Here is a 15,256-nt window from a genome sequence, read left to right on the forward strand (position 1 = left end):
GCAAAGAAAGAAGATATGGATAGTTAATGAGATTTCCTATGTCTCCAGACCGTAGGGACACCTGTATTGTATCCCCTTAGTAAAATGTAAACTTGCTGGAGGACAAGTGGTTTGAGTTTGGCTTTGGTGCCCAGCACCCAGCATATGCCTTGTATATAGCAGCTGCCCCCAAAATGATTAATGAATTGAAAAGCCCTGGTCTCCTGTAGCCTCTGTTCTTTCTGCTGCATCCCAGCGGCCTCCAATTCTTTGTGATGTTTGTTCTACTCTTTCAAGATAAAAGGTAAATTCTCAATGAAGCCGATCAGAAAGGGTTTTGTCTTGCTTTCTTTGTTTCATTTTTGTCAGTTCCACCCCCACTTCTTCTCTTACTGACACAAGCTGCTAAATCAAGACCTCCAAACCTTGCCCTGGAAACAACCTCAGCGGCCGAAGTGCTCCTTCACGGAACTGACACACCCTGCAAGCAAAGGGCCAAATCTGGCATGGGAGAGAGGGAAAGTAGGTGAGGACGACAGCCAAGTCCAGAGGGCCTAGAAATAATTTAGAGGACACAGCACTTAGCAAGTTCTAGGGAATGGGCCAAAACAAAGATATATAAAATGCCAATTTCCGGCCCACTCCTCACCCCACCCCAAGCTGGAACCTTCGTGTGAGTGCTGCCCAGGCCCCCAACCCCCATCTCCTCTGGCTGAAATATGACGACTAGAAAGTTAGGAGCTTGAACACTTTGGGGGAAAAGTTATATGTAAAACAGCCTCCGGGCTTTCTAACCCGATCTGATTCGCCTACACCCCAAGCGCCGAGCCCTAAGTCCCTGGCATTCTAAGAGATCCGATGGAGGGCTGCAATGGCAGCATGGTGGATAGTTCTCGCTCAGGTTAGGGGAGTAGAGGCAAAGCCTCAGCTGCAGGCAGGCCGAGCCCGGGCAGGGCCAAGGGGGGAGTGGGCTGAGCTGGGGAGGAGGTACATGCAGTCAGCCCGGTCTCCCTTAGGCAACCTTCTGGGATCTCGCGGTCAGATACAGCGAGCTCCCAGTCCCAGCTAGAACCCGGCACCCAGGTGGCCAGCGGAAACTGCGAACCTGAGGTGCAGCTAGCTAGCTCCTTCCCGGGATTCCGTCGCGTGGCCGCAGCCGGGCGCACCCGCGCCCACGCCCTCCTCCATCTCCCCAGCTCCCGCGATCCCCGGCCTCGGCCTCCTCCTACTCCACCTCCCTCCCGACCTGCCCAAGACAGCAGCGGAGCCGGCTAAAGTAGCAACCTTAGGAAGCCGAGCTAAGCCAGCCCGCCGCCTGCCGTCTGATCCCCGCCCAGGCGCATCCTTTCCGGAGCAGCAGCCGCGGCCGCCGCACAGGTAAGGTGGGACTCAGGTAAAAGGATACCCATCTAGACTCTGGCCCCCTGGGAGCTTCCAAGGAGGGCTGGGGACTGGGGACACCTAAATTCTGACGGAGGTGCGGGACCAAGGGGATCTCAAGTCTTCCCGGAGAGAATCTGTCCCCAGGGAGGCTTAGGCACCACAGTGCAGTCCAGCGCAGGGAAGGGCGTGTGGGGCTCTGAAGGGGACCGAGACCGGGAGAAAGGCAGTAAGTCACAACTGCGTTCTAATACCGCTTCTGCCCTGGTTACCTGGTTTAACCCTTGCCCTATTCCGTGCCTCAGTTTCCCTAGTTGTGAATAGTGTATAACTACTTGCCGACGATTTGCTCTTATTAAAGTCTTGTAAAGCTAACCAAAAGAGAGCTCAATCTTGGGGAAACGGAAAAGGGGAATGGGAATGAAAAGAGAATTCTGCCGATCAGCACGTCTCACCTCTGGACGTCACTTAACCCAGCCAAATCAGATGTCCACAATGGCGATGGAGGGGGGGGAGGGGGAGGACGGGATTGGGAGGGAGGTGGGGAAGGTAGAAGAGTTACAGCCTGTTCACCATTCTCTTTGCCCAACTTTCCTTGGAAATCAAAAGTTCTTGCATTAAGTAGTCAATAATAAAAGTCAGAGGGTAGGATAGAGGAGACAGCTATGAATAGGTCTGGGGTATATACCCACACACACACCAGATTGTGTGTGTGTGTGTGTGTGTGTGTGTGTGTGTGTCCTGAGTCTGCTGTCCTGGCTTGAGAGAGGTAGAGAGTTTCCTCAATACTCGGTCCCGATTCCTGGAATTATAAGTGTTTGTGTATGTAGTCAGTTAAACCAAGGTTGTAGACTGTAGGTATAATTTTGACCATAAACGCCTATACTTGACTTGAAAAATAACAGGATGGTACTTGTGTTTTTATATCTTTTGGGGATCCTAGGATTAGAACTCAAAGAGGCCTGAGAGACCATCTAGAACAAACCTCCTCTGAGACACACCCAGACTCCAGCCTCTCACATTAATTCCTTTATTTATTCACAGATCATCCCTTTGTGGGATATTCTTTTTTTTTTTTACAGGATAAGCTGAGACAGAAAGTTTATTAAGTAAGCAGCAGAATGGGTTCTTCAGTTCCAAAATAAAAAGAGCAAAAATGCTACTCTGGTTCAGCCACATGAACCATCATCCAGTCTAGAATTTTGTTTGACCTGTAAGTAGAACCCTTTGGGAGAGTAGGATGACATAGGGGAAAGTTAATAAGTTGAGTTATAAGCCAGCTCTGCCACTAATTATTTTTTAACTTAATTTTTAATTTGAATTCCAAATTATCTCCCTCCTTTCACCACCTCCTCCACTATTTGAGAAGTCTGCCACTATTTCTTTGTGTAACCTTGAGCAAATAGCTTCTCTAGGCCTTAGTTTCCTCATTTGGAAAATGAGAGAATTAGACTAGATGATTTATAGGGGCTCATATGTATCTGAGAAACTGGTGTTCTGTATATGGATTGTCCTTATCATCAAACTCTAAGATCAGGATAGGAGATAGGGATAGGGACTGGACCTGTGATTTCCTTGGTACAGGGACCCTGAAATTCAATAAGCCTTTATTAGGCATTTACTGTGTACCAGGCACTTTGCTAAGTCCTAAGGATAAAAGGAAAGGCGAAAAAAAAAAAAAGCCTCAAGGAACTCATATTTTAATAGGGTAGAAAGCAGGCAAACAATTCTGTATATACAAGATATAGACAGTGTAAATCAGAGGGAATCTCAGAGGGAAGACACTAGCATTGAGGGGGACTGAGAAAAGTTGTGTAGAAGGTGGGACTTCAGCTGAGATTTGAAGGAAGCTAGGAGGTGGAGTTCAGGAAAGAGAGAATTCCAGGACAGTCAGAGAAAATGCAGTCAGGAAATAGAACATCTCGTGCAAGGAACAGCAGAGGAAGCCATGTCCCTGCTTTGTAGAGTTTGTGAAGAGGAGCAAAGAGTAGGAAGACTGGAGAAGCAGGAAGGCAGCGAGCTGTAAAATGATTTACAAGCCAAATGAAGGGTTTTATATTTGATTTTGAAGGTAATGGGGAACCACTGGAATTTACTGAGTAAGGGAGTGACTTGTGTTTAAGGACAAAAAAATTACTTTGTCAGGTGAGGAAATGAATTGGCGTGGTGAGGGAATTGAGGCAAGGAGAGCAACTAGACCAGAAGGCTATTGCAGTTGGCTAGGCAGGAGGTGATTTAGCTCTGCGCCAGTGTTAGTGGTAGTTGTCAGAGAAGAGAAGGAATCAGAAGTAAAGAAATTCTCTTCACCAAAGAGCTAGCTGTCAATAGGTTAAGCGACTTGCCCAGGGTGATACAGGCAGCATGTGCCAGAGATAGGACCAGAACCCAACCAAGTCTTCCCGGCCTCAAGACTACCTCTCTCCACTGTTCTAGGCTGTTCACAAGATTAATGACATCTAACTTTACTTATTAACCCACTATGAATCTGCCGTTCATTTTTCAAAACGATTTTTGTTGCTTGTTTTCTTTCAGTGTACCAACACATAATGGGGTACAAGTTCTATAAATTTTCCATCTCTTGGTTGAACCAAGACTGTCTTCGGTCTTAAATTCATCTTTCTCAAACTGCTAGGGTTTCCTCTGCCCTGATCCTTAATCCCACTCCCCTTCCTTGAGTGCCAGGCTTCTCAGATTTGGGGAACAATGCATGTTCTCCATGCCCTTCTCTGCTTGTCTTTTAGACTCAAAGCAAACCCAGTTTTTTCACTCCTTCAGGCTCACATGTCCTGAAACTAAAATACAGAACTTAGATACATACTTAGATAGTAATCAGTGTTCTTTCCAAGGACCAGAACCACTGTTTCTGCTCTAAGGATTAATATCGCCTCTGTGGAAACAGGGTTTCTAGAAAAAAAAAAAGTATCTGAGCTTGTCTTTTCTTTTTCTTTTCCTTCTTTTTGGTTTCTTTTTTTCTTTTTTTAAGTTAATGTATTTATTGGGGCGGCTAGGTGGCACAGTGAGCAGAGCATCGGCCCTGGAGTCAGGAGGACCTGGGTTGGCATCTGGCCTCAGACACTTCACACATACACACAAAAAAAACTATCTATGTGTCCTTGGGCAAGTCACTTAATCCCAACTGCCCTACCCTCACCCCTCCAAAAGCAAAAATTAAAACCAAAAAAAAAAAAAAAGGAGTTCCTTACAGAGACAAAGGTGGGTACACAGGGAGCTCACAATCCAACCTAGATTTTCTTTTAAAAAAAATAACAAATTATGGGCTTGAGGATGAACTCAGAAACTTGCCATAGTTCAAAAAAAATTAATGTCTTTATTTTTAGTTTTCAGCATTCACTTCCATAAGCTTTTAAGTTTTCTCCCCTCTGCACCCAAGTGTGTAATCTGATATAGCCTCCACATATACATTCATATTGAACATATTTTCACATTAGTCATGTTGTAAAGCAGTATTAGAACCAATGGGAGGAACCAGAAGAAAGAAGAAATAAAACAACAAAAGAAAAAGGAGAGCAAATAGTCTGCTTCCATCTGCATTCAGACTCCATAGCTCTTTCTCTGGATGTGGACAGCATTTTCCATCACAGGTCTTTTGGAGCTGTCTTAGATCCTTGCATTGCTGAGAAGAACCAAGTCTATGAAAGTCACTCATCACACAATGCGGCTGTTACTCTGTACAGTGTTCCTCTGGTTCTGCTCACTTCACTCAGCATCAGTTCATATAAGTCTTTCCAGGTTTTTCTAAAGTCCACCTTGAGCAGTTCTTTACAACGAGGCTTTATTAGGTATAAGGAGATGAAGTTGTGGGACTATGGAATGGGAGATTTTGAATTCCCAGTTATTTTCCTTTACTCTAATTGTACAATCTACTTTAAAAAAAAAACCTTTATTTTTGTCATTTGTTTTTATACCACAGTCATTCCCCCCACCACCACCATATAACAGAGAAAGACATTTAAACAAAAAATAAATTAATCAATCAGTAAATCTTCATTGAATGGACCTATTATGTGCCAGGAACTCTACTGTGCTAGGGGATACAAAAAGAGGCAAAGAAATCAATAGGATCTAGCAGCATATGCTATATTCCATTTCCAAAGTCCACTACCTCTTCAATGAGGGTAGGGAAGTGTTGTCATCAGTTCTCAGGACCAAGATTGACCATTAGACTTGAATCCTAAATTCATTCATATTACCTCATTTGGTTTAACTGTTCTCCAATTCAGTTAAATTCACTTCAAGCATTTTTTACATGTTGACTATGTGCCAGGTACTGTGCAATAAAACTGTAATCTTCCCTGCCTTCAAAGGAACTTCTGTTCTCTTGGGGATCTGAAATCAACAGATGCCTACTCTGTTTACAATTCTTTTCCTACCACCAAAAAAAGAATGTACAGCCTGACTAGCAGTAATCTTAAGGCTCAGCCCTACAATCTAACTATCTGTACCAGACCTTTAGAGCCTAAGTCAGTTTGCCCCAGGGAGGGAGGAATGGAATATCTGAGGCTTATTTGAAAATCTTGGTCAGCTGAGACCTGAGTTCATCTTGCTAGTAGCATCTTTTAAAAAATATTATCCTTTGGAGTGGTCCCTTGCCTGAAAACAGAAATCCTTCAGCTCCAAGGCTGGGGTGTTGAGGAGTAGTGTTATCTTTGACAGAGAATGACACACCCCACCACGTGCTAGCCAGAAAAACCTGTGCTCCTGGCTGGGAGAGAAGGGATGAGACTATTTAGAGAAGAGATTCACACACATTGACTGTCATCTTCCCAAAACACACATACATACAATCCTTCTGCTTTCTTTCCTTTCTCCACATATTATGTCTTAACTCTCATCTTCCCACTGGCCTTTTATAGCTCTGGAAGGGAGAATGAGACTGAAAACTGCAACTCTACAATTCACACCCCATCACCTTGTGATGTCATTGACCCTCTTTAAACAACAATCCAGTGGGGGCTTGAATGAAGGTGTGAATGTGTGGGAATGCCTCTAGATCCCGTTGCTTTCCTTTACCTCTTTTGGTATCCCCTAGCACAGTATAGTTCCTGGCACATAATAGGTGCACTCCATAAAGGTTTACTCATTGATCAATTTATTTTTTGTTTAAATGTCTTTCTGTTATATGGTGGGGGAGAGGGGGGAGATGACTATGGTATAAAAACAAATGACAAAAATAAGGCTTTTTTTTAAAAAAAAAATTAGACTGTACAATTAGAGTAAAGGAAAATAACTGGGAATTCAGTCTCCCATTCCATAGTCCCCCTACTCCATCTCCTTATACCTGTTAAAGCCTCATTTGAAAAGAATAGGTTTTATATATCTCCAGTCTTTGTTTACTCTTCTTCCATCTCATAAGCATAACCCTGCTTAGTAATAGACCTCCTCCCCAAAATATCCCCAGGCTAATCAGCCTGACCTTATTAATTATGCCCACCCTAATTTACACCACAGAGATGTTCCTAAAGGGAAATACTTGGTTCTGACAAATTCCAACCTGCTGATCTGAGAGGCTGGGACAAGATTTGTCTTCTCTTCTCCTGTATTCACTGAGATGCCTCTTGGGTTTCTAAAGGTAATTGTAGTTTCTAAATTGTTTATTTCCTCTTTGTAGCCCAATCACTTTGCCTAGTGTCTTGCACTAGGTACTGCCAGCAAGCAATCAACAAGCATTTATTAAACACCTATTAAGGTATCCAGCACTATCTTAGGCACAAAGATAAAAAGAACTCTGATTAATTTAGCCTTTTCGCCCCCTAAGATGCCTCATTCTCACCAAGTACTCTACTTGGTGAGTTCTTGGAACCTCCATTTTGAGGTTCCATTTTGAACTGACCCAGGCCTGTGTTCATTCCTTTTCTCCTCTCCTAGTCATGCTCAATCCTGACTCTCCAGTTTTCTCCTCCATTCCCCTTTATTTGTACATCCTGCTTTTCAGTTCCCTTTATATATGTTGTCTTCCCTCATTTGAGTGGAAGCTCCTTGAAGGCAGGAACTATCTTTCTTTTTTGCTATCCCCAACACTTAACACAGTGACTGGCATACAGTAAGCATTTAATATATGCTTATTCATTGATTGAAATAGTCCCTGCCTTTCAGAAGCTTCCAGACATTTAGTAACTCTTGGTTGAATCTAATTAAATTCAACTATGGGTTCATTTAAATTTGTCATTTTAACGGGCACAAAAGAGTCTGGAGTCAAGAATGATTTTAATAAAAAATATCAGATGAGCTTTCTGACTGGTGTAAAACCAAGTTTCTTTCTACACCTTCCTCCATTTTGACATTCTTCACCCACCACAGACAGCTAAGCAATGGCCCTCTGGAACAACTATCATTTTTTAGTTTCCTATACATAAAATACTAGAGGGTATACAAAGATAAATAAAATAAAGTCCTAGCCTTCCATGAGCATCCATTCTAATCTAGTAGTGTCAAAGTCAAATAGAAATGGGAGCCATTAAGGTGTACATAAGGATCCCTGTGGTCCACACAGTGATTTAGTTTTAAAATATAATACTATTGGGACAGCTAGGTGGCACAGTGAATAGAGTGTCAACCCTGGAGTCAGGAGGATCTGAGTTCAAGTTATGCCTCAGACACAACACTTACTAGCTGTGTCACCTTGGGCAAGTCACTTAACCCCAAATGCCCTGCTTTCCCCCTCCATAAAAAATAATACTATCTGTGTTTTATTGTACTTTTGTTCATTTTGTTAAATATTTCCTATTCCATTTTAATTTGGTTCAGTGGTACCCTGGAGTATCGTGGGCTGTGTGTTTCACATATCTGGTCTAAGAGCACATATAAGACATACTTAAAATAGATTGATAAATTTTTGAATTTATCCTATATATAGCTTATTTGAATATAATTATTTGCATGTTATCTACCCACTAGATTGTGATATCATCAAGGAGATTTTATCATTCTTTGTATCCATAATACTTAGTACAGTGTCTGGCACATAGTAGACACTTATAGTAGGTGAAATATTTATTGATTGACTGATAATGCAGAAAATTACAAAGTCCTATGAGAGTTTCAAGAAGGAGAGATAATTTCCAGTTATGAGGACAGGGAAGGCTTCATAAAAGAAGTGGTAATTGAGCTGGGCTTTCAAGGATGAGTAAAATTTCGACAAGTCAGGAAACATTCTGAGAGGAGTAGAAGCAGGAACAAAGAGATAAGTGGGAAATTGAAGAGATAGTCACTGATCCAGTTTGGTTAGAGCATAGGTACAAGAAGTAAGGCTAGAAAGGTAGGTTAGAGTCAGATTATAGAGGGCCTGGAATGCCAGGCTAAGGATTTTGGACTTTATTCAATAGGTAGTGAAAGCCATTAAAGGTTGTTTGTCTCTTTTTTTTTGGAGGGGGGGAGGATTCAGTTTTTAAAAATATGTTTATTTAAAGTTTTGAGTTTCAAATTCTATCCCTCCCCATCTCCCTGAGATGGTAAGCAATCAAATATAGGTTATATTTCTATATTAGTCACTTTTTACAAGATGACTGAATAAAAAAAAGAAAAATGAAAGTCAGAATGGCATGCTTCAATCTGTAGTCAATCAATATCAGCTCTTCCTCTGGAAGCTTTTCATCATTAGTCATTTGGGATTGTCTTAGATCATTGTATTGCTGAGAAAAGCTAAGTCATTCACAGGTCTTCATCAAACAATATTGCCATTACTGTGTATAACCTTGTCCTGGTTCTGTTCATTTAACTATGCATCAGTTCATGTTAAGTCTTCCCAGGTTTTTCTGAAAACATCCTGCTTGTCATTTCTCATAGCACAATAATATTCTATTACAATCATATTCCAGAGCTTTCTTGGCCATTCACCAGTTGATGGGCTTCCCTTCAGTTTCCAATTCTTTGCCACCACAAAAAGTGCTGCTAGAAATATTTTGGTAGAAATAGGTCCTTTTACCTTTTTGGAGATGTCTTTGGGCTATTGCTGGATCAAAGGATATGCACAGTTTTATAACCCTTTGGGCATAGTTCCAAATTGCTCTCCAAAATGGTTGGATCAGTTCCCAACTCCACCAACAGGACATTAGTGTTCCAATTTTCCCACATTTCCTCTATCATCCAACATTTTCCCTTTTTTTCATATTAGCCAATATGATAGGTGTGAGGTGGTACCTCAGAGTTGTTTTGATTTGCATTTCTCTAATCAATAGTGATTTAGAGCATTTTTTTAATGTAAATATGGATAGCTTTGATTTCTTTGCTGAAAACTGTCTGTTCATATCCTTTGACCAATTATCAATTGGTGAATGACTTGTATTTTTATAAATTTGACTCAGTTCTCTATATTGAGAAATGAGGCCTTTATTAGAGATACTTATTGCAAAAAAATTATCCAATTTTCTACTTTCCTTATAATTTTGGTTTTGTTTGTACAAAAAAATTTTTAAATTTTTTTTATTTTTTTGTCTTTATTAATTTGTTTGTTTACTTTTAGTTTACAAGATTCAGGTCCATAATCCCTTGAGTTTCAAATTTTCTCCCCCTCTCTCTCCTCCCCCCCCTCCTCCCCCCCCTCCCCGCCACCCACCCATGGCGGCATGCAATCAAGTATAGGATCTGCAAATACTTCCACATTAGACATTAGTGAGGTTATAAAGAAGGATTGTAACAGATGGAATAAACAATGGGAAAGAGGAAACAAAACCAAACAAGAAAAAGAAAGAGAGCAGGTAATTTGCTTCAGTCTGCATTCAAACTCTGTTCTTTCTAGCTCTTTCTCTGAATGTAGACATCTCTCTCCATCTTGAGTCTTTTGGGGTTGTGTTATAACCCTGCATTGCTGAGAAGAGTCCAGTCTATCAAAGCTGGTCATCACACATATGTTGTGTCTGTAATTGTGTACAGATTTCTCCTGGTTCTGCTCTTCTCACTCAGCATCAGTTCATATAAGCCTCTCCAGGTAAAAAAGAAGTCCATCTGCTCCTCATTTCTTATAGCACAATAGTATTTCATTACATTCATATACCACAACTTGTTTAGCCATTCCCCAATTGATGGGCATCCCCTTAATTTCCAATTCTTTGCCACCACAAAAAGAGCTGCTACAAATATTTTTGTACATATGTGTCTTCCTCCCACTTATATGATCTCTTTGGGATACAAGCCTAGAAGTGGTCTTGCTAGGTCAAAGGGCATGAAATTATTTATAGCCCTTTGGGTATAGTTCCAGATTGTTCTCCAGAATGGTTGAATCAGTTCACAACTCCACCAACAATGCATTAGTGTTCCCATTTTCCCACATTTGTCATTTTCCTGTTTTGTCATCTTAGCCAATCTGACTGGTGATATGTGGTACATCAGAGTTGTTTTGATTTGCATTTCTGTAATCAATAGTGATTTAGAGCATTTTTTCATATGCTTATAGATATCTTTAATTTCCTCTGAAAACTGCTTGTTCATATCCTTAAGAATACAATGACTTGTATTCTTATATATTTCTAATATATTTCAAATATATGAAATGTATATTTTAGAAATGAGGCCTTTATCAGAGACATTGGTTGTAAAAATTCTTTCCCAATTTTCCACTTCCCTCTTAATCTTGGTTACATTGGCTTTGTTTGTATAGAAACTTTTCAATTTAATGTAATCAAAATTATCCATTTTGCATTTTATAATGCTCTCTATTTCTTGTTTGGTCATAAAGTCTTCCCTTCTCCATAAATATGACAGGTAAACTATTCCTTGCTTTCCCAGATTGCTTACAGTATCAGCCTTTATACCAAGATCATGCACCCATTTAGACTTGATTTTGATATATGGTGTTAGATAATGGTCTATGCACAGTTTCTGCCATACTATATTCCAGTTTTCCCAGAAGTTTTTGTCAAATAGTGAGTTCTTATCCCAAAAACTGGGGTCTTTGGGTTTATCAAACAGTAGATTACTATAGTCATCGACTGCTGAGTCTTGTATACCCAATCTATTCCAGTGATCCACTGCTCTATTCCTCAGCCAGTACCAAGTAGTTTTGATGACTGCTGCTTTATAATACAGATTAAAATCTGGTATGGCTAGGCCACCTTCCCTGGCATTTTTTTTTCATTAATTCCCTTGATATTCTGGACATTTTGTTCTCACAAATGAATTTTGTTACTATTTTTTCTAGCTCTATAAAGTAATTTTTGGTAGATTGATTGATATGGCACTAAATATGTAATTTAATTTAGGTAAAATTGTCATTTTTATTATATTAGCTTGACCCAGCCATGAGCAATTGATGTCTTTCCAATTAGTTAGATCTGGCTTTATTTGTGTGAAAAGTGTTTTGTAGTTGTGTTCTTATAGGTCCTAGGTTTGTTTTGGCAGGTAGATTCCCAAATATTTAATAATGTCTACAGTAAGTTTAATTGGGATTTCTCTATCTCTTGCTGTTTAATTTTGTTAGAAATATATAGGAATGCCGAGTAGTTATGTGGTTTAATTTTATATCCTGCAACTTTGCCAAATTTATTTATTTTCTCAAGTAGTTTTTTACTTGATTCTTGAGGATTCTCTAAGTATATCATCATATCATCTGCAAAGAGTGATAGCTTAGTCTCTTCTTTGCCTAATTTGATTCCTTTGATTTCTTTTTCTTCTCTAATTGCTACTGCTAACATTTCTAGTACTAGATTGAATAAGAGGGGTGATAGTGGACATCCTTGTTTCACCCCTGATCTTATTGGAAATGCTTCCAGCTTCTCCCCATTACATATAATACTTGCTGGTGGCTTTAACTAGATGCTACCTATTATTTTAAGGAAGGCTCCATTTATTCCTATACTTTCTAATGTTTTTAATAGGAATGGATGTTGTATTTTGTCAAAAGCCTTTTCTGCATCTATTGAGATAATCATGTGGTTTCTGCTAGTTCTATTGTTGATATGATCAGTTTTACTGATAGTTTTCCTAATATTATGTACAAAAACTTTTAAATTTTATATTATGAAAATTATACATTTTACATTTTATAATGCTCTCTATATCATCTTTGGTCCTAAATTCTTCCTTTATCCATAAATCTGACAGATAAACTATTCCATGTTCTCTTAATTTGCTTGTAGTATCTCACCCTTTAGTCACCAATCATGTACCCATTTTGATTTTATCTTGATATATGGTGGGAGATGTTGGTCTCTACCTAGTTTTTTCCAAACTCTTTTCTCAGCAGTTTTTGTCAAATAATGAGTTTTTGTTCAAAAAGCTTTGGCCTTTGGGTTTATCATAGACTAGATTACTGTGATTATTTACTATAATGTAATTTGTACCTAATCTATTCTACTGATGCACCACTCTATTTCTTAGCCAGTACTAGATTGCTTTGATAATTAGCACTTCATAATGCAGTTTGAGATCTGGTACAGCTAGACCACCTTCTTTCACATTTTTTTTTCATTGATTCCCTTGATATCCTTAAGTTTTTGTTCTTCTAGTTGAATTTTGTTATTATTTTTTTCTAGCTCTATAAAATAGTTTTTGATAGTTTATTGGTATGGCACTGAATAAATTGATTAATTTAGGTAGAGTTATCATTTTTATTATATTGGGTTGGCCTACTCAGGAGCAACTATATTTTTCTAATTGTTTAGATCTGACTTTTTTTGTGTGAAAAGTGTTTTATAGTTGAATTCATATAATTTCTGGATTTGTCTTGGCAGGTAGACTCCCAAGTATTTTATATTGTCTGCAGGTACTTTAAATGAAATTTTTCTTTCTATCTCTTGCTGCTGGATTTTGTGGGTAATATATAGAAATGGAGATGATTTGTGTGGATTTATTTTGTATCCTGAAACTTTGCTAAAGTTGTTATTATTTCAAGTAGTTTTTTAGTTGATTCTCTAGGATTTTTAAAATATAATATCATATCATCTACAAAGAATGATAGTTTTGTTTCCTTATTGCCTGTTCTAATTCCTTTCATTTCTTTTTTTCTCTAACTGCTACAGCTAGCATTACTAGTACAATATTAAATAATAGAGGTGATAATGGCCATCCTTGCTTTATCCCTGATTGTATTGATAAGGCTTCTAGCTTATGCCTATTACAGATAATGCTTGCTGATGTTTTTAGTTAAATAGTTATCATTTTAAGGTAAATTCCATTTATTCCTATGCTCTCTGGTGTTTTTAATAGTAATAGGTGCTGTATTTTTTCAAAGGTTTTTTCTGCATCTATTGAGATGATCATATAATTTTCTGTTGGTCTTGTTACTGATATACTCATAGTTTTCCTAATATTGAACCAGCTCTCCGTTCTTGGTAAACATTCCGTCTGGTTGTAGTGTGTGATCCTTGTGATATAGTGCTATATTCTCTTTGCTAGTATTTTATTTAAAATTTTTGCATCAATATTCATTAGGGAAATTGGTCTATAATTTTCTTTCTCTGTTTTTTCTTCCTGGTTTAGATATCAGCACCATGTATGTGTCATAAAAGGAATTTGGTAATACTCCACCTATTTTTCCAAATAGTTTATATAGTATTGAGATTAATTGTCCTTTAAATGACTGGTAGAATTCACTTGTGAATCTATCTGGTTCTGAAGATTTTTTCTTAGGATGTTCATTGATGACTTGTTCAATTTCTTTTTCTAAGATTGGATTATTCAAGTATTTTATTTCTTCTTCTGTTAATCTGGGTGATTTCTATTTTTGTAGATATTCATTTCATTTAGATTGCCAAATCTATTGCCATATACTTGGGCAAAATAACTCCTAACATATCTTAGTTTCTTCTTCATTGGTGATGAATTCACCCCTTTCATTTTTTATACTAATAATTTGGTTTTCTTCTTTCTTTTTTTTTAATCAAATTAACCAATGGTTTGTATGTTTATTGGTGTGGTTTTTTTTTTCATAAAACCAGCTTTTAGTTTTATTTTAGTTCAATAGTTTTCTTACTTTCAATGTTATTAACCTCTCCCTTGATTTTCAGGATTTCCAATTTGGTGTTTAATTGGGGGGTTTTAATTGGTTCTTTTTCTAAATTTTTCAGTTGTATGTCCAATTCATTGATCTGCTTTTTCTCTATTTTATTAATGTAAGCAATTAGAGATATAATTTTTTTCCCTAAGTACCACTTTGACCATGTCCCATAAATTTTGGTATGTTGTCTCATTGCTGTAATTTTTGCTTTTTTCGTTTTTGGAGGGGGTAGGGCAGGGCAATTGGGGTTAAGTGACTTGCCCAAGGTCAGACAGCTAATAAGTGTGAAGTATCTGGGGCCAGATTTGAACTCAAGTCCTCCTAATCCCAGGGCCCGAACTCTATTCACTGTGCCACCTAGCCACCCCATCATTTTCTTTAATGAAATTATTGATTGTTTCTATGATTCATTCTTTGACCCTCTTGCTTTTTGGATTGGATTATTTAATTTCCAATTAATTTTTAGTCTCTCTTTCCATTGTCCATTATTGAATGTAATTTTTATTACATTATGATCTGAAAATGGTTCATTTACTATTTCTGCTTTTATGCATTTGTTTGTGAGGTTTTTGTGTCCTAATACATAGTCAGTTTTTGTGTCGGTGCCATGGTACTGCTGAGAAAAGGTATATTCCTTTCAATTCCCATTCAGTTTTCTCCAGAGAGCTATCATATTCAACTTTTCCAGAATTTTATTCACCTGCTTTTTAATTTTTTGGTGAGATTTATCTACTTCTTAGAGGGGAAAGTTGAGCTCATTGACTACCGTGTTTCCCCGATAATAAGACCTATCCCGAAAATAAGCCCTCCCCTTACGGTGTAAGATTCCTCTAAAATAAGCCCTCCCCTGAAAATAAGCCCTATTGAGATTGCTAGTGTAGTGAAGGTGATCTCCTGTGCTACACGCTACATTACGGTACCCTCTGTATGCACCGTTCCCCCCCCCCC

General features: G+C 38.6%; 1 protein-coding gene across 2 annotated transcripts in view; it reads left to right on the forward strand.

Annotated features, from left to right (window-relative positions):
• Positions 1 to 843: 843 nt before the first annotated feature.
• Positions 844 to 15,256, forward strand: part of SCNN1B (sodium channel epithelial 1 subunit beta) — a 101,747-nt gene continuing 87,334 nt past the window's right edge. Inside the window, exons 1-2 of one of the 2 annotated variants that reach the window (XM_069089246.1) lie at positions 844 to 1,356; positions 6,829 to 6,949. The gene's annotated coding sequence lies outside the window, so the exon portion shown is untranslated. The remainder of the gene's footprint in view (positions 1,357 to 6,828; positions 6,950 to 15,256) is intronic. The other variant, XM_069089243.1, reaches the window with a different exon arrangement.

This window comes from Petaurus breviceps, unplaced genomic scaffold (genome assembly GCF_028583685.1).
Source record: "Petaurus breviceps papuanus isolate PSGF00001 unplaced genomic scaffold, PetGlider_PUasm1.0 120, whole genome shotgun sequence".
NCBI lineage: Eukaryota > Metazoa > Chordata > Mammalia > Diprotodontia > Petauridae > Petaurus > Petaurus breviceps.